We start from the raw sequence: 26,890 nt of genomic DNA on the forward strand, positions 1-26,890 counted from the left end.
TGATCCTCAGACACGAGTGGCGTCTGTGGGTCTCCGAGGGAGCCTACAGGGCCTGATGTGCCGTAGCTCTCAGCTACCCCTGCGCCATGGGGACTAGCTTTGCAGCACAGGAGCGTTGGGGGGAAGTTTCCCTTCCAACACAGGTGGTTAGACAAGATAGTCTCTTCAGGCATGGAGCTTCCAAAAGATCCTTCACTAGTTCCTGTTTTCATCTGCAAGAATTTATCTATCTCTTGGTTTAATTACATACCACAAAGTTAGATCCTATGTAGTCCAGAGTGGTTTTGATCTAGAGCCCACTGTTTGACCAATATCTGGGGGAAGTTGTCCTGTATCAGCCCTTGAAGGATAGGTCGGCCGGGGTGAAGAAGAAAGGCTTCTTGACACCTCACTGCCAGTACTTACCTTCGGACACATGAGATGATAAAATGGAATTGTTTTGTTGTACCAAACCATTGTGTGTTCCTTCCTCTTAGCTCACGGACACACAGCCGTGAAGAGGGAACATTTGTCTGTCATCTGTAGGAGTACATCTCCCACCTTGAGCGTCCCACTTGGTCGCTGTTCCTCTTTGTAACGGCAAGCCCTTCTCTAACCCTTAGCCCTGTTCTGCCTGGCCTTTTTCTCTCACTTGCTGGTATGCTACAACAGGAAAAAGTCTGCCAAAAGTATTTACATATGAGCACAAAACTTGGTTGTTCAATTGTTAATGAAGTTATACTGAGTTAATGTGTCACAATTTACTGATTCTCTTGCATCTGTATGTGAGATCTTACAGTCTTGGCTGGTTGATTATCCTTTTCCATACTGCATTAATCCAGAGGCAAATTTTGATGGTCTTACTAAATATTATATAGGATGAGATTTTTGTACACTGGCAGTTAAATTGCATATTGTCAAGCTGTTATTTCTAAGCCCCTTTACTAGCTCTTTTTAAAATCTTTGGTGACTAAACTGCAGATTTTTATTCATTTATACTATATTGCTGATCCATTTGTGTGTAATTTTTAAGTCTGCATAAAATGTTTGACGTCACAGGTAGCTACGTAGCTGGTTTTTACTATGCTTATCAGTTCTCCATAAATCATACCAATTTGCTAAAATAGATCATTAGGTCAAACACTTTCTTAGAAATAAAACAAACTAGTTCTGAGAAATGTTTTCCATTATTCCTGCTGGTGGCTCAGGAAAGATAATTTAATTTATTGGGTTTTAAGAGACAGTCAACATTCATTTCAAGACACGTTATTGTTAGTGGAAAGAGGAGTAAGATGCTAGGCCAATTTACCACTTGTGGAATGGGAGCTAAAGGAGTGAGGGGTATTGTATGAACAAAATAAAGGTTTGGGGAGCCGTGTTGCTGAGTCAAGCCAACGAGTTACAGCCTGCCTGTTCATGTAACCAGCAGTGGTCACTGCTAGGCTGGCAGTGGCTGTAAGCCCCTCTGGGGACCCGGCCATGCCTCTTCTCATCCAGGGACTGGTAGCAGATGCTTAAATGGGGCATTTTCCTTGGCTCATGTGTCAATGCTTCATTTCCTATATCTAAATCTGATCAAAACCCGTAGGTAAATAAAAAGAAACGTGACAAGATTACTTTTAAAATCTCACGTTTTAAAAACTGCTAGTGACACACAGGATTTGCTTCAGAACCATCAGTGTTGCTGTTTGCTATGCTGTATTCAACTTATTTAGTTTCTAGTGTGATTATATTTTTATTTTTATTTTTTTCCCCTGATGGATAGGCAGTACTTTTTGGCTTTGGCAAAATGAAAGTATCACTGTGTCCTAGTCCTTCCATCATGCTGCCAGTTCCCGAGCGGCTGTGGAGAGCAAGTAAAACCTGTAACATTATCTGTGTAACGTTAGTTGCAATGTGATATAGTGATGTTATTGCTAGATCAAAATCTAAATTTGTATGGAAGTTCTCCTTTACTCAGGGAATAATCTTGGGACACTTTGTAGATTTACATCTAAATTCAAAGATCCTGGAGTGCTGGATGTCACATATTTGTTCCAGATGATGTGCTAACTTCTGTTACCTTGGACTGAAAATGGCTACAGTTTTCTACCAGTGTCTACAGAGTTGTTCTAAGAGATTTAAAGTTGCTCTCTGGAGAAAACAAAACCATAGTAAATAGTCTACTACATTATCTGTAAACACATCAATGAAAACAGGGTGATTATTTCTTTTCATTACCACACTTTCTGTGTTTTGCATGTTTTGCTCCTACCTAGGGACAGCATGGGAAGAGCATGTTGACTGTATAAGTATAAATTAAATGTTTGTCTAAAAGAAGAACTATTAAAATGTAATTCTGGGCAGGATGTGCCTGTCAGCAGGAAGCTTCCTAAAATACCCTGTGTTTTAAGAGTGGAATTTTAGAGTAGGAGGGAAGTGTAGAATTGCTATTTACCTGTCTGATGCTGCTTTTGACACACATGATGAGCCAGCTTCATTTGACTGTCACCTCCTTAGGAGGCAGAATTCCTCAGCCCACACTTTGCTTAGCATTGACTACTTCTTTATTTATTCTTTGTGCCTTTGCATTTTATCTGGACTGTGCATTTTCAGTTAAGCTCCAGTTAAAGACAAGCTTCTCAGTCATGGCATTGTAGGAGGGCCCACAGAGCCTCCCACACAGTGCCTTCCTCAAAGAGAGATGGGGATGTCTGTTTCTTTGAAGAAGCACTTTTGAAACAAAAGGGATTCCCCTATGCCTCTGACAATTTATTTCCCACCACGCATGTACAGAGCCATCGGACTGATGGGCCTCCTTCCATTTGTCAGATTTTTCAGAATAACTGGATTTGAGGATCTCCCCCTAGATCTGCCGTGTCTCTTTGGTTTGCCCCTGGGGAATGCCTGAGAGGAGCTCTGGGCAAGAGCAGTGGATGAAGGAGGGCTTTGACAACTGGGCCTGAAGGGGCCTCATTCGGAGAGCTGGGAGTTTCAGGACAGTGAAATCTCGGAGAAGGTGTAAATTAAATGAAAACCTTTTCCTGTTGTTTTTCCCCCTTCTTTTGTTTCTATTTGGATTTTGGCTGCTCAGGGTCTTCTGTGACCTTCTTTTTCCTTATAATTACCTGTGGTCAACAATCAGAATGCAAAACCAAAAGAGCGAGTCATTAAAACGGGCAGAAAACTTGCGATTGGAATGCCTTGGCATGAGAATTTTGTTTCTGAAAGAAATTCAGCATGGCTTAGAAATCAGCAGCCACGGTTTGGCACTTTCCTTAGCTACCAGAGCAACTGATAGAATTAGAAACCAGTCAGATTTGCAGGGAAGAAAGAACTGGTGAGTTAAAAAACAAGAACACAACCAAGACCATGTCTGAATAAATTTCCAGTCATCTGTACGTAGACCATTTATTGAGAAAGATAAGAAAAACTAAATTTTCATAATCCTGATTACATGCAGAGGATTGACCCAGATGCATGATTTTAGCTGTATTTATTATATTTAAACACAATGTATGCCTTCATATGTGTTTACTGAAAAGAGGAACCACAACCATTTAAATTAAATGTGTTTTTAAATATTACTGTTTAAAAAAGAAACTATTGGATTCCTGCATGCTAAGAAGTAATGTATATGACTGTGGTGCTCTAGAATTAATTAGGTCTCTTATTTTAGTTTTAGAATCAAGAAGATATTTTCTCATTGCTTGCAGAATAAAATAGCTAAATCCTCTGCTTAGATCTGAAAGTAGTTTTGCCCACAGCAATCAAACTAATATTTTCTTTATAGCTCATTCTCTCTGTAAGCTTTCTGCTGATTTCATTAGGCTTTAGATCAGGTTCCAAGTAACTAATTATATTTATAGTGTGATTTCTTTGCTCAGTACAACTAATTTAGGTAAAGGAGTTGGTGGGAATGGTGAAAGGCTAAGTAGTGTTCCTTTGCATTACTTTGTCCAGGTGCAAGATAGCAGGAAAATTCTGTTTGTTTTGGTATTCATAATTTGTCAGTATTAAGCTGTGTAGAAACTTTGCTATTTTGAGTATTTTGTGAGAGAATAATGATGAACAGCTGATATACTGACTTTTTGCTTTATATTGACTAGGGCTGACATTTTTGGCAGCAAAAATGGGGGTCAGAAAGAGCCGGCAGTTTGAAAGTGGTGATGAGGAATCAAACGGGTATTCAAGGATGTCCATGTTTTTCACTCGTGCTCCATTGCCCCAAGTTTCTTCCTAACATTTCATAATACATGTTCTCTCCTACAGCTCTACTGTAAAGCCACCACCCCCTTTCATCACGTTCCCGCCCTTGCCACAATCCCCCTCTCACCTATAACCCACAGACCTGCCCCTATTTCCCCAGCTCAGACCTGCTCCACTCATGCTCATCTTTGAAAGGGCCAGTGCCGCATCATCGCTGCTCTTACTGCCTTTCTAAATGGCAGCCACAGGCAGCTGAATAACGCTTCTCTCAGCTGGCCCTATCCACAAAAAGGAAAGATCCTTCGGCTTTGGTTTACGGGGATTTAAAAAGCTTGGACAAAAGTAGGTTTGTTTGCAGCTTAGCTAAAGGATATGAAGGTTCTGTTCTTGCATCACTAGCACTGATTCCTTTCTTTTTTTCTAAACTGGCTCTTTTATCCTAACTATGCAGTTGTGTTTCTCTATCTGGACAGATAATTACTCCCTTCTTTGCCCATACGAATTGCCTCTGTTTTGAAATCCAATGAACGTCACCTATCTTGAGTGCTCACCCAGAATTTTTCTGGGTTGTTTCATTTTTCCTCTCTCAGACTGAAAGGTAAAGAAATAGGCCCATTTTAAGTTGACTTTCTGACAGGTCTGGTATTTGACACAACCCTGTAGACTATAAGGCTATGTCAGGTCTTTAAAAGCAGGACCTTGATTTTAACAGAGGATTCTAGTGGAAGCCAGTAGGGTTTTTTTAGGCCTAAGCCATAACATCACGCTCTGTGATCTCAAGTTTACTGAGGACCTTGAGTTACCTCTTTTTTTCTGGTATGTTTCCATTCCTGAGAAAAGCAAGAGCTGTAAGACTGACTTAGAATACACTCATTCAATTAATCAAGTGAGAGTGAATCAAACCTTTCCAGGCAATTTTGTTTGAAGTGTCTGCACTCTTCTCTGCATCGCATGAGGTGCCAACACCAGTGGGAGTTTGCCTGAGGTAAGAGCTGTGGGTTTGGATGTATTCTTCCATTTTTATTAGGTCTTACACTCACAGGAATTTTGTGCTTTTTAATCTTGTAACTGTACAAAACTTATCTGGGTATGGAGGAAGATAACTTAGCGATTTGCTTTAATTATTCTGATAACTGTTCATATTATGTTGTATGAGCTAGTCACACTAAAAATTCGAAACCCACTTTTACAGCAAGAAGGTGTTTAACTGCAATCCTTGTGCCATAGAACTAACCAGTATGAAACCAGTATCTCAACTGAGCTACCAAGATACATCAATACTCAGAGCTCCCTCCCAGTTGATCCCAGTTGGTCATCAGTTTCATTGTATCCATTTTAGCGTTTTAATTTCCTTTTCTTGCTCCCTTTATTATCTGTATGCTTTCTCTTAAAATCCTTTATATGGAATGACTTCTAGCAAAAAGCAAGTTATCAAAAAAAAGAATTCCATCAAAACACGTTAAATATTTATTGCTCTTAATATTCAGAGTATAGATGCAGAATTGAGTAGTATTTATTTGGAGTGCACTAGTACTGAGATTTCCCTTGCTGGCAAGCACATCCACTTAATACGAGGAAGTCTTACACCCCTTATAACCTTCCAAGGCAAGGAAAGGCATTGAAAGTGAAACCAGGGCATGAAGAGGCAAACAGGCTCTGGAAAGGTCTCGTGGCAAGTACTGGGTGATGCACTACATTTTTGAATACGATTCATTAAGCAGGACTTGTACACTACTTCACGTACTCCAAATGAGATCCAGTGACGGCTGATATCTTGGCATCAGAGTCTACCAAAAAGATGGTCATATGACAAGACTGTTTTCACTTCTGTTTTTAAGTTACAAACAAATGAAAGAAGAGAGCTGTTTAGTCTGTATCATGGGACTCAAATTCTATGCAAGCGTAGTCATGGATTATAACACTGAAAGTTTAGAATTAACCCCTGAGAATATCTATTTCTAGGAGCTCTAAATTTTTTGCAATAGGTTTTTTTCAGTACAGGTTATTGCTTGAATTGTTTTGTTGCAGTCTTTTAGCTAGTACTCCCTCCAGTATTGGTATTTAGGCTTCATCATTTAGCTTCGAAGGGGTCATCTAACTCATAAAATGGAGTTTATTCTCTGGATAAATAACTTGTGTATATATATAAAAATGCCTCAAAATTGTAAGTTGAATCTTTCAGTTACGGGAGCAGGGAGAGAGGGAGATGGATATCCAATCAAGCATAGGATAACATAAGCGAATCCCATCTGACTTTTCACTAGAACAGGAAGCGTAAGCAGACAAATACAATTAGCTGTCTTCCAATTTCAAACACAACAGTAAAAAGCCAGTTCAGTGCTTTATTTTCTTGCTGCCAGTTAAAAATGCAATACAGAATTATTGCCAAATATGGATTCCAAATTTTCAGATGAACAGGTTCATTACTGACTTAAAGCTAAAAAGAGAGCTGCTGTCTGCAGCAGAGGCACATTCTCTGGTTTTCCAGCATGAAACCATCTTAGGTTTGCAGTTCAAGGCTCTGAAGACTGACCCCCATCTATCTCCCTGTCCACCTTCTGCAAAGTGACAATAGTGTAATTCAGGTAAAAATAAGCAGACCAAGTGTATTCCATGTGCCTGACACTCCGCTTCTCAGATCATAGCAAGGCTTTAAATAAATTGGGCTCATTTTTCCCAACTGTAGTATGGAATAATGTTGGTTTTTTTTTCACTACACAGGCCCTCATCTTTTGGGAAAGGCCCTTGTGCAGAGTATATGTTAATCTGTGCTTTTGAAAGAATGAGACAACTTGCAGTAGAAGAAAACAAAACATTCATATCAGTTACAGATGCTGGAATACTTTTGATGGATCTAATATTCAGCCTTTGGCTGGAAGGCAATTTTAAAAGAACCAACTAGTTAAACTTGAGATACTTCTATTTCCTCATAAGATTTACTTCTCTTCCTTAATATGTAAGTCTCCATAGTGAGTTTCTCTAACCATCAATATGACAGTACAGCAATATTGCCTCATCAGTCATGATTTACTTAATGTTTTCTGAATTTAGTAATATTTGATTAAAATTTAATGTGAACATATCATATCATGCCACATATATTATTGCATCCATTAATCAGGTAACCATAATAATGAAATGTCGGAAGATTGGATGAAAAAGGAGCTGAAGTCTTTGATATATGTTTGGCATGGTTTTGTGAGTGATTAACGAAAAGATATCCAGTCAATTGTGTAAAGCTTCATTAATATACATTTACAATCATCTATGTACTGTATCATCAGATTATTTTTAACCTTAGTTAAACTTGATTTTTTAATTTACTGAACGACACTAAATATTAATAATCCTGAAAAATATATAGTATTCTATTAACTCTCATAATGCCAGAATGATTCATAACGTGTCTTAATGCTTTTGTAACAAAATACGTACTAAAAATATTGTCAGAGTTAATGGATCAGTTTTGTTATAGGTGGGATAACAAATGCTTTATGCATGGCTCTATAAACCTCAAATTACACAATTGTATTAAAATAAATGTAAGTCAGTATTTCCATCTACTTTTTTAATATGCAAAGGTAACATATGACCTAATCTAGCAAAGCATCTACTCCAGTTTGATAGAGGAGGTATTGAAGAAGTAAGACTTGAGTTCATACTTGTAAGTATTTTGTTAAACACATAAAGACCTTTCAGATTTAAAAAACCTCTAAATCCTTAGGCTTCAGCTCATGAAGCAAGATAAGGACATGTTCTGCTGGTCAGCTTTGAGAAATGTGACATTGTTTTCCTGATACTTGTGGCAAGAAGCAACTGATCTGTGTAGGAAATTCTTTATTGTGCGATGGATCTGAGGGGAGCTGCTGGCAGTGTCAGAAGTGCACATGTGGAGCTTCAGCCGTGCATGTTCTTGCACTCAGGACTGGATGCAAAACAGACCAGAACACACGGGCTTCATTTGTAACATGCGAATGTTCCCGGTGACTTGTGCTATGTGTCACTTGGTGCATGTGACATGAAGGGCACTTAGTGTGTTCTGGAGTCCCATGGTGAAAAGCTGCAGCTGTGCTATGGCTGTTATTTGCCTCATATCTTCTCTCACTTTTTGTGAGAATTTAATTTATTTAGTTTTCATTTATTGGTTACTGTGAATCATGGAGAACACGTCATTTTTTCGCTGGAGGTGGATAGGTACCTTCTGATAGGTATATAGTTACACTACAATGACTTCAAAAACCAGATCGCTGCAAAATATTTTCAGAACAGAGGTGCCATGTGGGTTTTTAACATGGCTTGTGATTTTGAAGTGTATTTGGTTGGAAGCTGTACACTGATCTCTACACTGAAACATTGCCACTTTGGAAGGCTGCTTGGAGATCATCATTGTGTGGTGTTCGTCTATATAAGCACCGAGGAGTGTATCAGCATCCAGTCTATTTTTATCCCACAATGTCTTGTCTTCAGCTGATTCAAGGACGATTTCTTCAGCAGTGTCTAGTGGGCAGAAGCTGATAGCAGTCACAGGCTACTTGGATAACAGCTTAGTTCTGAGCAAGGTGGATGAGCGTGCCCATCAATCTATTGATAGAGGGCATTAAAAAGTCAGGCCAGGATCTATGAATCTTTTAAACTAAATTCAGCCAAAATAAGACCATGCAACTCCTTCTGGCACCTATTCTGTTAAGAAAGGTGAAACTGTGGATTGAAGAAAAAATGATGAGGCTGGTTACTACTGATTTGATACAGGTGTGTTTGCAAACAATCTCACTGAAGACTAGCTTCTTTTTCCCTCTAGCCTGCTTACTTGGAGACTGATAGAGACAGAAGTAAAATAATTATTATTCCACCTGTAAATAAAATGATCCACCTATGCTGACAATGTTTTTAATACATTCTTTATGTAAAAAAAAAATAGGTGTGACTACACAAGCTCTGTATAGTTTTGCACTACTTATTTCACATCACTTAGTTCACATGCTACCTTTAACATCAATAGCTCTTGGGTGTGCGGACTGGTGATGAAAAAAGCCACATTGTGTGCTTTACATAGCTGTGAGGAAGACACAGAGTGCAGAATTCTGTCCTGTGCTTAGGTGGACTTCTGAAAATGAATTTGCTTCTGAGCTCCTGTCAGTTAGACTAGCCATAACTCATTTTGCTATGGCTGTTAATCCTGCTGTGAGGGGGTAGGGATAGTCATTTTCTTTGTAGCTGAAGGCAGGAACAGCATCATAACAAATAATGACTTTAGGATAAGCCTAAATGGATGAACTGCAATTGCAGTTGTCCTTCAAAATTAAGAACGAGAGGACCAAAAATGCAGAAAATATGATCTAAACTAATATTACTTTCAGCCTTTGTGGGTGCCTAGGACCTGTAAAGGCTTGCAAGTGGTAAGGCAATGGATGTAGAAAGAGGTGGGGAAATTGGAAGCACTGGATACAAATGTCCCTCGTACAGCTAGCAGGAACGGTAGCCCGGAGACCTGTGCTTTGAGTTTTAGACAATGTTATTCATCGCTGTAATAGCACATTGCATCTAACATGCATTTCCAATCTTTTTGGTAAAGAAAATTCTTTTCCTTCACATCCACAGATCTGGGATAAGAGAAAACCCGTCAGAGATGTGGTGACTTTAAACAGGGTCTCATCTTTTCATCCTTAATTATAGCTGGAAAGCCATGGATAAGGATTCCTAAGAGTGTATAGAAATATTCTATTTTGGTCATTTTTTTTGATGGAAGGGATGGGAAGTTGTCTTTGGGAATGTGGCAATTGCTGCAGAGCACTTTAAGTTATTTCCTCCTAATAGCATCTGCTTCAGGAGAAAAAAATGCTGAGATTATGCTACAGCCTGGAGCTCTAGCACATCAATGAGGTAGAAGGAGTCCAAATAAATTAACCGTTGTCAGTCTCTGATTTCGGTGACTGGGATTTTAAATGGTTGGGAAAAAGTGGTCTCATGTATTTGGAAAATTGTAACCTTCTTGTTTTGGCAAGGAGGAAAGTGAGCAGCTCAGAGCCTGTTTCTCATGTCATTGAAGTGTTTGAGAACTTGCCTTCTGCTGAGATGGAAGGGAACTTTCTGCAAAATTAAAAGTGTTTGTTACATCTAAAATCTACGCACATCTAATATGTGTGGCCCTTTTCTCGGTGTAAGAAGCTTTGCATGGCTTCTATCTGCTCTTCTGGGCTAGTGAGGTCTGCCTTTTGGCAGTCAGAGGGGATTTCTTTCAGAGATGAACTCTGACAGTTCCTTGTTTGTATGTTGCTGGATTATATAAATATTGGTCCGGGATTTGGGGAAAAACAGCAATGTGAATTTGCCAGCGCGAATGTTCTTGTCCTTTCTCTCTTCAGCAGTCTCTGATACGATAAATGAAGCACTGCAAATACTTTTAGTTATTCCCTAATATTATGGATGCAAAAAAGGCAGGGGGGATTGTTTATGGCAGACTGCACCTTGCAAGTTGAGAATGATTTGCCCATGTTCATACGTTCTACATTTTTATATTCAAATCCAGTGTCTCTCTGGTGGGCCTATGAGAATGATGGGGAAACGCCTCTTACACTAAGCTTTGGATGTGAAGATGAATTTTATTCTGTTTGAATTTTACAGACGTGTGCATTACAGTTTTCAGCATGGTACCTGAGAACCTAATGGTACTTTAAGCACAGGTGGTCTGTTCTCCTCGCCCTTGTAACTAACTGGGAGAGGAACTGCATGCAGCATAGGTTCTTGTGTACAGCATAGGCAGGGCTTTAAATGGGTGCTGTAGGGCTTTAGTTTGTTTATTTGAAAATAAGGGTGCTGCTGTGTGTAAATCAGGGAGACCAAGGTGATGAAAGGTTACTTAGCAGAGGGCGATTTAGTTGGGATAACTTGAGGATAACAATTCGTGCCACACACTGAGAACCGGCCATTGAGAAATTTGTGTCTCTTCTGTACAACCACACAGCTACTCAGCGGAGGTCCCTTTGCGCAGCACTGAGCTGAGTTACAGTACCTGAAATTTCAAATGACAAAGGAATCTTGCTGTCAGACTCTGTGCTGAGCTGCTGATACAAAGAGCTGTGGGAGGCGAGTAGGAACACCAAAGCGTCTTCAATTGTTATCAGATAGCTGTTCACAGAAAGGTCTTCCCAGAGTTTGCTGCATAGAAAGCACAACCCACACATCATTGTTATTCATTCGTTCTGTTTAAGAGGCTTGTTTTCCACGGATGTGCTCTTCCTGTTTGGCATTTGTAACTGAGGATTGTTGTTAGTTGAAGAAAAGTGTCATCCAACTATGAATTGAGATTTTCAGCTGATTCATGAACACCTTTATTATCTGCAGCATGAAAAGGAATATGGCTGAGTGTGAAATGTAGGTTAAGCTGTATTTCTACCCCAGTATATTATACTAGTCTGGAAGGGTGAAAAAGAAATCTTAATTAACAGTTATGTAAAAATTTCCTGCCCATTTTTATCTCAAATAAAATTAGTAAAGCAATTAGAAGACAGAGGTAATTGCTATGTATTAACCCCTCTAATTCATATGGAGACTATATATAGAGAAATGTATATATATATAGATTTTAAAATAATTAACCAAAATTGCTGTACATGGCAGGTAAAGTAAGCAATCAGTATGTTTTAGTAAGGCTTTCATGTCAGAAAATTGGCCAGACATGTTAAGGAAGGGTGGTAAAACTTGGGAGAAGGGGAAGAAATGAATTATCTCAGAATAATGGACCAGAGCCGTTCGTGCGCATACAGCAGATAATTTGTGGAGTTTTACATTAATGTGAATCTTGAAAGTTTTGATATCTAAGTTAATGCTACAGCCAAATAGCATGATCACAGATAAAGGGCTGTTTGTTGTTGTTCCAGGGAATAATGATCAGATATGAACTGTTTCTGCCCAGGTTTTCTTGCGCATATACATGTCATCTCATTTCTAGCTTTACTAAAAGCATCTCGATTTTTTTAAAAAAAGTAATAAGAATGCTTTAAAAAAGTAATTTAAAAATAGTTCTTCATACCAAAGTGTAACTGTGAAAACAGTTCTGAATTGTCAGGTCTGATTTGACAAAGCAGCTTCCTTTTGACAGATGGATTAAATGTGCTCTCTGACAGTCCCAGTCACATCTGTATCTGGCTGAGTACTCCATCTCCAGGAATTCACACTCTTCCGAGACAACATTAGGCATGAATCTGGCTACTCTTCAGAAGGCTATTCTTGCTTAGGCTTCCTTAGATCACAGCGACTTTTTAAATGGTAAGGATATGGTTTTAATCCATACAAGTTCTCCTAAAAATTGATAAACACAGAGAAAGTGCTCAGAATTAAACCAAAAAGGCTAAATAACAGCATTTTCCCATAAGACAAACTCTGAGTGCAATTTTGCATCAGAGTGAGAACCCAGCATATACCCTTTGAACATCAGTTTACTAAATTAAGTGTAAAATAATAATTCTGAATTATTTATTTGACTTTTTGTTCTCAATATTTTATTTTTGCAAGATTCTTTTTAAACCTTGTATCAAACATCTAATTTCCTGTACCTGAGCACTGTCCACACAATGGGTATCATAGAACCATAGACTGGTTTGGGTTGGGAGGGACCTAAAGATCATCCAGTCCCAACCCCCCTCCCACGGGCAGGGCCACCTTCCACTAGCCCAGGTTGCCCAAAGCCCCGTCCAACCTGGCCTTGAGCCCTGCCAGGGAGGGGGCAGCCACAGCTTCTCTGGGCAACCTGTGCCAGGGCCTCACCTCCCTCACAGGGGAGAATTTCTTCCTCATATCTAATCTAAATCTGCCCTCTTTCAGTTTAAAATTGTTACCCCTCATCCTATCCCCACACCCCCTGATGATGAGTCCCTCCCCCCTTTCCCGCAGCCCCTTTCAGCCCTGGGAGGCCGCTCTAAGGTCTCCCCGCAGCCTTCTCTTCTCCAGCTGAACCCCCCAACTCTCCCAGCCTGTCCTCACAGGGGGGGCTCCAGCCCCTGAGCATCTTTGTGGCCTCCTCTGGCCCCACTCGAGCAGGTCCGTGTCCTTCTGCTGTTGGTGCCCCAGAGCTGGACCCAGCACTGCAGGGGGGTCTCACAAGAGCAGAGTAGAGGGGGAGAATCCCCCCCCTCGCCCTGCTGGATCATACTTCTTTTGATCCAGCCCAGGATACGGCTGACTTTCTGGGCTGTGAGCGCACATTGCTGGGTCATCTTGAACGTCTCATCAACCAACACCCCTACGTCTTTCTCCTCAGGACTGCTCTCAATCCATTCTCCACCCAGCCTGGATTTGTGCTGGGGATTGCCCCGACCCATGGGCAGGACCTTGCCCTTGGCCTTGTTGCACTCCATGAGGTTTGCAGGTCCCCCCTCTCCAGCCTGTCCAGGTCCCTCTGGATGGCCCATCCCTGCCCTCGGCGTGTGACCCCACCACACAGCTCGGTGTTGTTGGTGAACTCGCTGAGGGTGCCTCGATCCCACTGTCCTTCTCACCAATAAAATGCTAAACAGCGCCGGTCCCAACACCCACCTCTGAGGATTGGCACTTGTCACCGCTCTGCTCTTGGACATTGAGCCGTTGACCACAACTCTGAGTGCGACCACCATGCACTGAGTGGTCCATCCATCAAATCCACGTCTCTCCAATTTAGAGACAAGGATTTGATGCAGGACAGTGTCAAACGCTTTGCACAAGTCCAGGTAGGTGAAGTCAGTTGCTCTTCCCTTATTCACCAAAGCTGTAATCAGACTGAACCAAATCAGAATCAAATTTATTCACTCTATAAATTACTGCTGTATTTAACATTGAGTGTTCTGGTATTCTTGGAAATCTTCCTTCTCAATGAAGTTATCACTAAGAAGCCAGCAAGTCAGTTTTAGTGGTATTGGTATGATATATGTTCAGTTGGAAAGAATGAGTGGAAGAGACATCTGAATGGTGTTACTTCTGCAAAGAAAATATATACACTCTGTCAGATGGTAGAATGAAGCACCGGAGTGACTTTTCTGATGCTGTGCAAATTGTGGTTGCTCCTCAGCACATCCAATTTCTATTCTGAGACATGATTTTTAAGATCTCTTCACTACTAAATCTAGACACATCACACGAGTTGCTCTCCTTCAAGACTCTGAAGATGACTTGGCTTAGGCTGAGATTTACAGGGACAGAGGCTGTAATCTTCCTGGCAGCTGCCCTCTGCTAGTGACCTCCTGTCAGTCCTGGGGAAGAAGGACACTGGCAGTGTGCCCTTAGTTCCAGTCAGTCATCCCCTTACCAGTGTGGGGTATGGTTGCTATGCTTCCTTCCCAAATGTCCACAGTATGTGTCCAGGTCTCATCCCGGTGTAGTATAAGGAAACAGTTCAGGTGTGTTCTCATGCCTGCAGCTCACAAGCCAGCATGGCCATGGGACTCATCACCCTCAGAACAAAACACGAGACCTCTCACTGCATCAGCGTTTCTCACAAGGACTTTCCCAAATGTGCAGAGCAACGGGGAGCCCCAAAGCAGCTTGTCTCTTCATCCCTTTCCAAAGTCACCTCCTTAAAGGATCATCTTATAAGGGGGACTGATTGTCTGTTTGATCTTGGTGAGCCTCAGTTTTGCACTAAACCACGCAGATGCCTCAGGGCCACCACAGCAGCACTTGTGGCTGGGGGGATTAGTGCATACGCGGATTCCCGCACAGTATCTGTTCTGTAGTTAAACACCTTAAATAACCCTTGGAAATTATTCTAGCTGTATTCAAAAGTGGTAGCCTAGCAACTGATTTTTTTTTCTTTTTTTTTTTTAACCAAACAGTGAAGGAAGGGAGTTCTAATCCTCTTGAGGGTGCTGTTTATTAAAATTTCCACCATGGAAATTACAGAATATTTTCCTCTTTCCTGAAACAATTCTGAACTAGTTGCAACAGAAACATTTAATTTAGTTGAGATGTTAGAAATAGATGTTAGAGACAGAAAGCAAAGAAAGCTTTCTTTTTTCCAGAAAGCTAGGAAATATATAAGCATGAGGTCTGTTAGTGCATGCATTAAATACTGGCTTTATGAGGTTAGAGGAGAGGATATAGACTGAGTGCTCCATATAATGGCTCAAGAACCCATAATGAGAATTAGGGTGCCTTGTAAATGTGTTGCAGTCCTATTAACAAGATTAAATGGGATTGCTCAGTCAGCGGTGTGGTGGCAAGGGGCTGATGTTCTTTACCCCATTCTGGACTTTTCCTGTGGTTGGTGAGAGCTGCACTCCATGGGAAGTGATCTGCTTGTAGCCCATCTACTGGAGCAGGGGAACTAGATGAAGGTTAATTGGCATTTTAAATTTGACCATATTAGATGCCCATCTTAGAAAAGGGCAATTATACAGATTTTTTTTTTTTCCTGCTGAAGATGTATGTTCTCTCTTTTTGTTAATAAAAAATGTCTTGTTAATATAAAGGATCTCTGCACAGTGTAAGCATTGAAGTCTAAATCCATTACAGGACTTCATCCTGGTTATAGTCTCCTTGACTTCAAAAATGCTCTGGCTTCAGCGGGAGTACCCAAAAAACTACAATTAAATCTCAGTCTTTATGCTTTACTGTGCTTCACCCTGAGAGGCTTCCCGTGCAGACAAATATGTACTTGGCTATGTGTCTTGAAATTTGTCATTTCACACCTGAATTGATGATATTGAGTCATTTTCACTATATGTGCAAGGTGTTTAGAACTGTATTCTGTTAATGATTCCTTTAACGTCTGAGACATGGAAGCTGATTAGAAGTCCTTGTATATTTTTTGCATATGTTTCAGACCTCAGTGATCTTTGAATGTCACTGGTTTTAATATCCACCTTCTTTTCTACAGTGTTTTATTGGTGTTCTCTGTTGCAGACATTATCTAGCGATGTTCAGTTTACTCACCATATTGTAACTGTGCTTCCTCTCCCTTGCATTGTACCCATTGGCAATAGGTTATTCAGAGACTGCTTTAGGGAAGGAGATACCAGAAGATGTGGTGAGAGAAAGATGTAGTTACAACAGAAATTCAAATGCTCAGTGGTCCCTGTTGACCACTTTGGAGACAATTGCATGAATCATATCTACAGTAAATATGCTAAATATCAGAAGTAGGTTAATTCTATAAAATTATAATGATTATCTGCTGATAGCCTGAGCCACATCCAAATGTATAGAAATAACCTTTTTACTCTAAGAGCTTCTATTGTATGTAGGGTGCTCCTTTTTCCTCCATAACACTAACAACGTGCATCCAACGTGTCAATCCAGACAGGTTTCCGATAATCCTGCCAGAAAAGGTAAAATAGGAATAGCTATGGCCCTGAAATAAATGTGCAGATGCACACAGATATGTGGCTGTAACATGGAACATGGTCGCACACACAGCCTGGTAGCCATTGCTCCCTGGACAGTGGCAGACCCTCTCCAGTCCCAGATACTCACACCTGTGCCAAGCCAAGGCACAGATTTGGTGTTTCTTTGTGGGAGCTTGACGGTTTCTGGGCTGGGAGGTGAGGAGGGGCACCAGAGGGCTCCTGGAGAGCTGCTTTCAGCTCTTGCTGAAATGTTTAGTCATAACACCACACTTGCATGTGTGTGCCGTAAACACGGAGGGTGTAAAGTAAGGAAGGCTCTGGCCTCGCTTTGGCAAAATAGCTATGCCAGTCTCACTGTATCTTGTGCCCTGAGCCCAAGAGCTCACAATGAACTCGTATCTCAAACTTGCCACCTGAAGGTCTGCAGTTCATAGCACATAAATTGCTGGAGTGGTCCCGTCTGGCAGCTCAGGCTATAGCGCAGGAGAGACAGCATGGCAGGGTGCTGTGCCTGAGGCCAGAGAACTGCCCAGCTGGGCAAAGGAACCACGTGAGGGAACACCCTTCCAGCTCCGGCGGAGCAGAGCGGTCCCTTTTATTGCGCGACCTGACAAATGGCCTGCTGCAGGTCAGAGCAGAAGACACGTGAAGGGTCTGCGTTAGCTGGTGCATAATTTAAGTGCTTATATAATTAGTAATGTTGCTATGAATACTCCAAAATAGTGTTAAAGCTCCTCGGTGTTTCAAGCCCACACTGCTTCACCCCTTGCAAGCCCATGCCTAGGGAAAAATTATTCTAAATCCTCCCATGTCCAAATTCCAGATTTAAATGGAACAAATTGAAAAATTATATTCAAATGTTTTCCAGGATTAAAACATTTTTTACAATGAAACCTTAAATTTATTATAAAATAACAATTATAAACTGACAAATTATGTTAAACTAGTTTACAACATGAGAGATCCAGAAGTAACGCGTTGGCTCGTACTTCAGAATCAGAAAATGAATCGGGGGTTGTGGTTTCTGACAGGCTTTGCTGTTCAAGAGCTCAAGGGACCATGTTCCATTTGGAATGAGAAAAAGCTGGTATAAGGCACCATCACTTGAAAAGCTGGGTGAGAGACAGTCATTGAACCACCCAGCAGTCAGCAGGACAAGGGTGCTGGCTGCGTGTTGCCAAGAGGGAAGATGACAAATATCTCCTCTCTCCCTTGGCAAAGGTTCATGCTAGTTACCTGGAACAGGCCCTTCCATCTGCACATCTCCATAGCCACATGCTAGGTGAGAGCACAAGATTAAAGGAGAAATCTCGTTCTGCCATCTCAAGAGCAAATCTGTCATCTGCACTCCTTGTCTACAGAATACAAGCATAAGTGAAATCTTGTAAATGCTTTTTATTTTAATAATTAGAAGTTTATCAAAGTGAAGGAAGGCATTTTTAATAATGCTAATAATTTAACAAACTCAGTATAGGACAAGTCATATTTAAAAGGGAGGTGATGTAGTGTAAATGTGACAGAGAACCACATACTCCTCTAAAATGTTTGAACTTTAGAAGAATCCATTAATCCGTATTACAGTTACAGAGCAAAGTGAACCCCATTACTGAAAAGTATACTTTGCTGTCTGTCCCTGTAATGACACAAGTCAGCCTTGGATTTATCATATAAATACTGCTTAAGAAAGATTTGAAATCCATGTGCAATTTAATAAAAATGTTTCATGTGAAACCACACACTGAATTAAAAAAGGAAGGGATTGCATCCTTGAGGAGGCTGTGAAGAACAGAAAACTTCACAAATTCTTGTGTTTAACATTACTTTTTAATATCCTTTCATTAAAAATGAATGATTACTTTTTAATATTACTTGTAACCAACTATCCCCTACCGTATAGATACATTTCTTGTATGATTTTATTATATGCTCAATAATAGTACCTATAAGCTCAGATTTCTTTTGAATATAAATGATTAGAAACAATATCTACCCTAAAGCATCTTTAATGTCATTATAGATTGGTAGGAGTAAATTAAGCGGTAGTTAGCCACCAAAGTCTTTAATTTCATTGCATTTGAGTAGGAGTTAGACATTATGAGGTCCAATTAAAAAAGTCACTAATGTTTTTACATCTGAGTAGGAGTAAATTAAACAAAATCACTCCTGAGCTGCTAATATCATTTTAATTGAATGTCATTCAGTTTCTAACTGCTGTTACAACACAGTAGATAATGAGTCAAGCTCAACAAATCATCTGAGCTCCAGGTACCATGGCTACTAGGGGTGAAGGTAGAGTTTAGGGATGGAGAGGGAAACTGTTGGAAGTTAGGAAGCTGACAGGAATGATAGCAGACCTGACATCTCTTGGTTGATGAGACCTATGTTCATCTAAAAATATCACCCTAACAAGAGCTAATCTAGCAAGGCTGCAAGCCAGGTCATTATTTCTAGTGTTCAGACATAAAAAAAAAAGAAAAGAAAGAAAGAAAAAAAAGCATTTATCCAGAAGATGCGATTTACAGAGTGAACGCTAGAAAGGCTAATTCCATTTATTCACACCTCATGAATAATACATTGTTTGATTTAATGTTAATCTTGATGATGAGACAATGGTGAAACAATACTAGACAATATATAGACTTAAATATGTGAAAAATAAAAAATCATATCCTATCACAAGCATTATTATTTTTTGATCTATAACAGATAATATTGCATTTTCCTCATACCTGGAAATCTTTTTCACTTCAGTAAATAGCGGGTTTAAGACAAGCTGTGGCATTTTGTATAGAGACTGTTAAAGAGACTAGAGTGAAAAATACCCTTCATTGAAACTCAAATTACTATAAAACAGTAGATATTTTCCCCTAACAGCAGTTCAACCCATTATAGAATGCTAGGCTTCCATCAGGAAAAACTGCAGGGTTTTAAATCTCTTATTAATTTGGGAGCATCAGATCTGTTCTGATGTTGCTGTATGTGTACATGCCTGACTTCTAAGAGCAAATATTTTTTTAAAATATGCATTTAATATAAGACTCCAGAGACCAAGGTCTTCTGGCTGAAGCTCAACACCTTGTTCCAAACTCAAGCTAGGTGTTGGCTTCGTTTCTAGTCACACACTTTCATTTGGCCCATGTGACCAAACACTCCCATCTCTTTGCAGAAGATGGTGCGGGCAAAGACGTCATGGTCTATGTGTGCACAGGTATCTGGAGCTGCTTCTTGCTCATACCACATGTTCCGAAATTCCTATCAACTATTTCTTGGCTAGGTAATCAAAATCATATAGAGGGAAATTAGTGGTTCTGACTGTTTCTTTCTTATATATGGGACAACTGGAGGAAGTCCTCTTTAGCAGATACCATGGACCTGCCTTTCCTCTTACCTCTCTGCGAGACTGAGGCTCTTTCAAAGGATCCAAGACATACTGCTTGTTCTCCCTCCATGGGTGGGGAGAAAGTCAGTGCTGCTGGACAGGGGAAGCGACTGCAGCACTGTGAAATGTCTTTGCGGGGGCTTGAGGATACTTGTCGTAAAAGGATGGGTTGCATGTAGCCACAGCAGCCCTCTCTTCCCCCTGGGCTTCTGCTGCAGCCCCTGTCTCCGGGTAACAGGATGTACCAAGGCAGCACAGCAGCTGGAGCAGTCACGGAACGGACATCTTGTGGCTTTCCAGGATGGAGTCCCCCTATTCTCCAGGCTGAAAAGGCTAGTTACTTAGCCCCAGGACTGCTAGGTAGATTTGAGGTAAACTGCAGCAATGTGCTTTTGGCCGTGGATCGTACCCCAGTTTTTGCAGGGAGCTGCCTGTGTTGCTATTCTGGTAAAGAAAACATTGTGCTGGAACTGATCCTGTACCAATGGATGGTTCTGAAAATCGTCCTGGCTCTGAGAGCAACATGGGTCTGTGGAGATAACTGCAGAATTTCAGTTGTAGGATAGGAAAGTTACAGTTCCCTCTTGGCAGAAAGGACAGAATTTCCCAGTGCCAAGGACATTGTCTTTTCCACTGCTTCGAATATGATGCCTTGACAAAAATGACTATTGTCAAACTCTGTTTCTTCCTAAGTATGTCTCTTATTTAATTGTGAGATTCTCCATTGGCTCTTTCAATTATAACCCGCTACGTGTCAGTCTGTAATTCTGGTATCTTGCACCTGTCTTGCAATAAATGGATGTCTGAATAGACGTTCTGCACAATTTGAAATAAGTGGATGAAGAAAAATTAACTGTCAGTGGATGTAAAGAGGGACACAATCCACTAGACTCTGGTGAACCTCTCAGATGAAAGGCTGGAGTTTGGGTCAGTTAGGAAAAGAGGACGTGCAGTAGAATTGTTCGTTTAGGCAGGTTTTGCTTTTAGAACTGATTTTCAAATGAGCAAATATGAGCAGAAATTCCTGCTTGGGATTCAAGTCTGGCTACTTTTTTGCATTCACCTTTCATGATGTGGAACACTGTGGAGCCTCAATCCTGTATTTTGGTTCAGTATTCCCAGAAGGCAAGAGAGCAAGCTCTGTGAATTAAGACTTAAAGCTTTTATGCAGGGTGTGTGAAGAAAAGTCTGAGATTGAGCGTGGGCTAAGCTCTCTGTGTAGATGTATTGTTGCAAACATGCTCTGGGACATGCCGAATTATATTGTTACTTGGGGGAACAATGATGAAATGTTTTGACGTAGCCTTTTGTCTTTTCTGTGTAGATTGCACTTGAACATGTTACGGCTTGTTTTAACTAATGTGTTACATAGGTTGGTTGTGTCTTGTATCTGTGAAGTTCCAGTGATAGCACTGCAAGAATAATTACTAAAAAACCCCCTACAGCATCTGCTTGGGGAACACTAATGACTCCTGAGGAACTTAATAACTTCTGTCATGTTAAGATTTACTAAGTAGGTAGGATTTTAGTTATTGAAATGGACGGATACGGATCTTTGGAATACTGCTTAATGCCATGTCTGTGGCTAAGTGGCAATTTGTAAAACATTTTGCATCTGCACACGAAGTTGTTCCAGTTGCTCTCTGTGTCTGTCAACCATCGAACAACAAAATTTCTTCAAGAGGTCTAAGTACTATCTCAGTATTAAAATATGAGACCTGGATCTTACTTTCCTGAGGAAAAAAAAAAATAATCTCATTGCAGTCTTCTATGGCCATTCTTTTCATTCTACCATTGCACTTTCAGCATCCCAGAGGCTAAGGGGTTTGTGAGTTGTGCTCAGAACTATGGAACCCAGTAAAGGACAACAGTCTCTTACCCACACAAGTGTTGCTAGGGTAGAAGACCGTGTAGCTGATACTTCTGCTTGAGAGGAAAGCAGTTTGGTTCAGTGAAGAAAGTTGTTGCAGTGTAGTAGGAGATACAAGTAGTAAAAGTTTTCAATTTTTTTTTTTTTTTTTTCACATGTCAATCCTGTTTTGAGCACTTGCTTCCCTGAATTGCTTTTGGTTGGTCAGGGAAAGTTCCTTAGCTGTTTCCACTCTCCCTGGTTTAGGAGTCCTTTTGGAGGCTTTTAACTTAAGCTTAAAAAAGTTGATCAAAACTATCTTTCCTTTCAAATGGGCCACTTTAAATCAAAATGTATATATTTCTCAAAAATTTTTAGGTGTAGATATGGTTAGGCATATCTTATGTAAATTTACATTACTAATGAATCAGCTTTTTACTTCATGTTGCTCTTATAATCAAGCACTTAGTTTCCTATCTCAGAAATATTTATATCTTTCATAGCTGAAAAGTCAAGTTTTGCTCAGTGGCTGTTAGTTCAGAGCTGAGGAACTCTTTCCCCTATGGCTGGAACATGTAAGCTATTCTCAGCATGTAACACGCAGATACCTCTGAAGTGTGTGGGCACAAAATCAGGTAGAAGAGCTCTTGAAAATGCATCTGGTTTCAAACAAGGAACTTTAATTTTTTCCTGTAACCATAAGTTACGGAATTAGTTTGATGGTAAGAGTTATGTTTACAGTGTGTTCTTAGTTTTTGCTTTGAAGTGTAGCAGTAAATGTAAAAATCAAACTACTCGTTGAATTAATCACAGGTGAATCTAGTTTGACCTTTTGCAAATGGCAGTACATTCAGTGCTGGCTGAAGGCAGGAATGGTGATCTTGAGAGAGCTGTTTGTTCACAAAGTTAGAAGGAAATCATGGATCTGGCTCTTTACACCCTCTGCCTGGCCATGGCCTGCAGAAAGCTGGAACAATGAGATACTGGGGACTCTGCACCTGAACCACCTCCCCTGTGAACTGATGTGTTGGAGTTGGTGAAGTTTACTCCTCACAGGTTTTGCACTATTCTGACAGGTGAAAAAAATCCTTACAGGTTACGATATCCATGCCATCTGCTGCAGACATTCACTTTGTAAGTGCTTCAGAGCGCTTACAGCCGGAGCCACACATTAGGCCAGCCTGAGTTTCACCTGGGCAGTCTGGGTGTCTATGTTCTTGTAAAGTATTTGGGTTAGAGACAAATCTGGACCGTTAAAGGTCTTAATATGAAGGATAAAGAGCTGTAGTTTTAAGGAGGAGGAAGGACTGCTAATCCCTTTCCCTCACACTCTGTGTTCCTGTACCCTGCCTGCCTGGGCATGGCAGTGCTGCCTGCGACCCATTGTCCTGGCCAAGTCTCAAGGAAGAAGAGATGTTGGGACTTTTCCTACACAAGTGACTAACAGTTTTAAGTGATACCTTGTCTTCCTTTAAGGGGTACTCTGGGGAACACACATGCACCACTTACAACATAGATTTGAGCCCAGACAGGCAAATTCTCTGCATATTAGTTGAAGAAAGATGCCCTCAGAGTACAATTTATAGCATTTAAGTCAGATGCTTAAAATTAGACAGTCTGTATGCATCTTGGTAGCCTTCCTCTGTCTGTATTTTGTACACTAACCTGAAAACCTGGATGATAGGAATCTAATGCTTCCTGAGCCTGTGGGCAAGACTGGCTAGATGATCCACTGCAGGGATACTCACACACAAATGCACTATGTTGTCTTTCATCAGCTCTGCCAGGGAACAACAGGAATGAGACTTGTGAAGTCAGCTGCCCCTGAATCTCTCTCTTTCCCAGGCGTGCAGTCATCAGAAGTACTGCTCAGATAGTGCTGTTTTGCTTACCATCTCACAGGGTGCAGAGAAGCAAAGTTTTGCCTATAGTTGTTTTCCTTAGCAGTCAGGAGTTTGTGATCAGCTTAGAGAGTTTTATATGACTTAGTGGTGTCTCTGTTTGTGGATGTCTTTTCTAGAAAAGAAAGGGAAGCGTTTTGTGCTTTTGTCCTGGTGTGGTTTTAAAAGTTGCTTGTGTGTACCCATTTAGACAGAACTGCAAAATGACCTTTTAAACTTGAACAAAGCAGAGTACAGTGTGGAGTAGTGCATTCTGAGTACAAGTTAGATTAAAACACAAACTAATCAAAATCAATAGTATATCACCGATTAAATAGAGCTCTTCAGAGTAGGTAAGTGTCCTGGTTTCAGCTGGAATAAAGTTAATTTTCTTCCTGGTAGCTGGAATAATGTTTTGGATTTAGAGTGAGAATAATGTTGATAACACACCCATGTTTCAGTTGTTGCTCAGGAGTGTTTACACTAAGTCAAGGATTTTTTAGCTTCTCATACTGCTGGTATGGCACAATAAGCCGGGAGGGGACACAGCCAGGACAGCTGACCCAAACAGCCGAAGGGATGTTCCATACCATATGACATCATGCCCAGTATATGAACTGGGAGGAGCTGGCTAGGGACTGGTCAGCGGGAGGTGAGCAGCTCTATTGGCCATCACCTGTTTTGTATGTTCTGTGAATATTATTTTCTCTTCCTTTTCTGTCCTAGTAAACGGTCTTTATCTCAACTCATGAGTTTTACTGTTTTTTTTCTGATTATCTCCCCCACCCCACTCTGGGGGGTAGGGGGAGTGAGTAAGCAGCTGTGTGGTGCTAGGTTGCTGGCTGGAGTTAAACCACGACAGTAGGTCACAAGCTAGAGCTTCAAGTTAGTTTAATGATTTGCATAGGAAAGTACATCCCGATACTTGTAGTTATTTTCTCTCATAGATTCTCAGATTTCACAGTCTGTGTACCCATGTGATAAATATGAATAGATGCTGGCAAAGGGACATCACAGTGCAATACCCTTTTCCTTTTTATGAGGTTTAGATTGATTCGTTCTTGTTCAAACTGATAAAAGTTGAGTTCAGGCAGTCAACAACTCAAACGAAATGTAGCTGCCAGAATGGGTTTCCAAAAATAGTCTTCCCATGTACAACACACGAGACTTAACTGTTCTGGCATCCAGGTGGAACATGTCTGTGGTTCCCTGGTATAAACCGAGTACAATACATCACTTTTAACATCTTGTTCTAAGTATCCTGGATATGTTTAGAAAATGTTGGTGCCAGCTGGCAGATTGCTGGTGAGGCAGAATACATGAGGCTGCCATTCTTTCAGTGTCATTACAGCCCACCATTCCTTGATCCATTCTTCTCATCCCTGTAATTCAAGAGAGATGCTTTGCCCGCACCTTCTCTTGTCTTGAGTTTCCCAGGCCTGGCATTCTTTATCAAACCTCACCTTTGCTGCAAATTTTTGTTGTAGGATTTTTTAATTATTTTATAAAAAATCAAGTTCAGGCAATTAGTTTCTTTATTTTTTTTTTTCCTAGCTAATTGCTTTTACATTAGTCTCACTAATCCATAAGTGCCAGTAGTCTCTGAGATACTGGATCTCATTTAATTTCCAAAGAAGCAGAAGAGAGCTAAAACAAGAAAATGTCACAGCATAAACAGACAACAGAAGGGAAGAAAAAACTAGATAAAACAGTTTCTTATCCTCCTACTTTACATTCATTCACTCAGCCATATCACATGTAACAGAAGAGCATTATCATCTCTTGAAACTTATTTATCACAAGGAGAGTGATAAGTAGATCCCCCTTAATTTGCACAATTGCACAAAGCCACAGAGCCTGAGGAGAGAGGATTATCTTCCTGCCCAGTAACTATTACAGGTTTAAAGGTCCCATTGTTTGTTAGTAGAGGCAGTCAATATTATTTCAACATTTTTTTCCCCAGAAAATGAGAGTATGAAATCAAAGCTGGTTTGGGTTTTTGGTTTGGGTTGTTTTTTGGTTTGTTTTTTTTTTTTTTTTTAGAAAGGATGATTTTTAACACAGTATTTGTTTGAAAAATACAGAAGAAAAGCTTTGAAACTATGGAAATGTTTCTTTGGATATTTTTTAAACTAAAAGTTACATTTTTAGTCCAAGTGACTTTTCACTTAGGAATTTAAATTGATTTAAAAAAATCAAAGTGAAATGTTTAAAAATCTTGAAGGATTTTGATTGACTTAATCTGTGTTGTATCTGGGTCTCCATTTGTGGAAAGTTTCATCTTTTTATTCTGATTCCATTATTTTCTAAAAATAGAGGGCATATTGAAGAAACTTAAGTATTATAATTTGAGCCATTGAGAGGAAGAGCTAATACTCAGACTTGAAATTATATTACCCCATTTACTTGAACAGGTAGCAAAAAAATTAAGATTCTGCAGAAGTTCTAGTTCATAGGAGTACTTGGTAACAAGAGTAAAAAAATCTTGGGTTATCTATATAGGGAGTTTTACTGAGACAAGCAGAGATCAAAGAATCAGAAGATAATTTCCTTGTTCAGAGGCATAAGCCCCTTCCGGCCAGTGCTGCCTCAAAATTTTCGCTTTTTTTAAAAGGTACTTCCATTAGCTTCCCAGATTAGCTCCAAATTTCAGAACAGATTTGGATTTGCTTTTGCTTTGAAGAATTGGGATAAGCTTTATTGTTTCTTACTGGTTAAGTGAAAGACTGATCTATTTTATCCATCTCAATCATAGTTAGTCCAACCCTGAAGTTATTTGATAGCCAAAGAAAAAAAATACAACAAAGGAGAATCAAAATTTTGGAGCATAACATTTATTAAACTTTGACAAAAGCACAAGAACTTTAGCTTTCAACCCTTGCCTTTCGTAAATTAATACTAGCTAATTTTTTACAGTTAAAAAAGTTATTACCAAATTATTGTGTAACTGGAGAAATAACATGATACTTTTTTCTATGTCAGAGACTTGGGTAGGAAAATTTCCAGTTAAAATAAAAAACCCCGAACTCTAGGGTATCCTAATGCCTTGGGATACAACAGAAGAAATGAAACAAAATGGTTCACTCTCAAAGTCTATAGCTCCACACGGACTTCAGCACAACTCTGCAAGGGGGAATTCTGTTTTCAAATGATCAGCATGATATAATATAGACAGTTTTGAAATGTAGGTTTTGTAACGTGCATATACTTTTGCAATTTATTCAGAGATTTATACTCTATCATGCTATTTAGTTGCAAGTATCTGCATACTCATAGTTTAATATTTGAAATATCATTACTT

The sequence above is a fragment of the Athene noctua genome, chromosome 21, assembly GCF_965140245.1.
Source record: "Athene noctua chromosome 21, bAthNoc1.hap1.1, whole genome shotgun sequence".
NCBI classification, from domain to species: domain Eukaryota; kingdom Metazoa; phylum Chordata; class Aves; order Strigiformes; family Strigidae; genus Athene; species Athene noctua.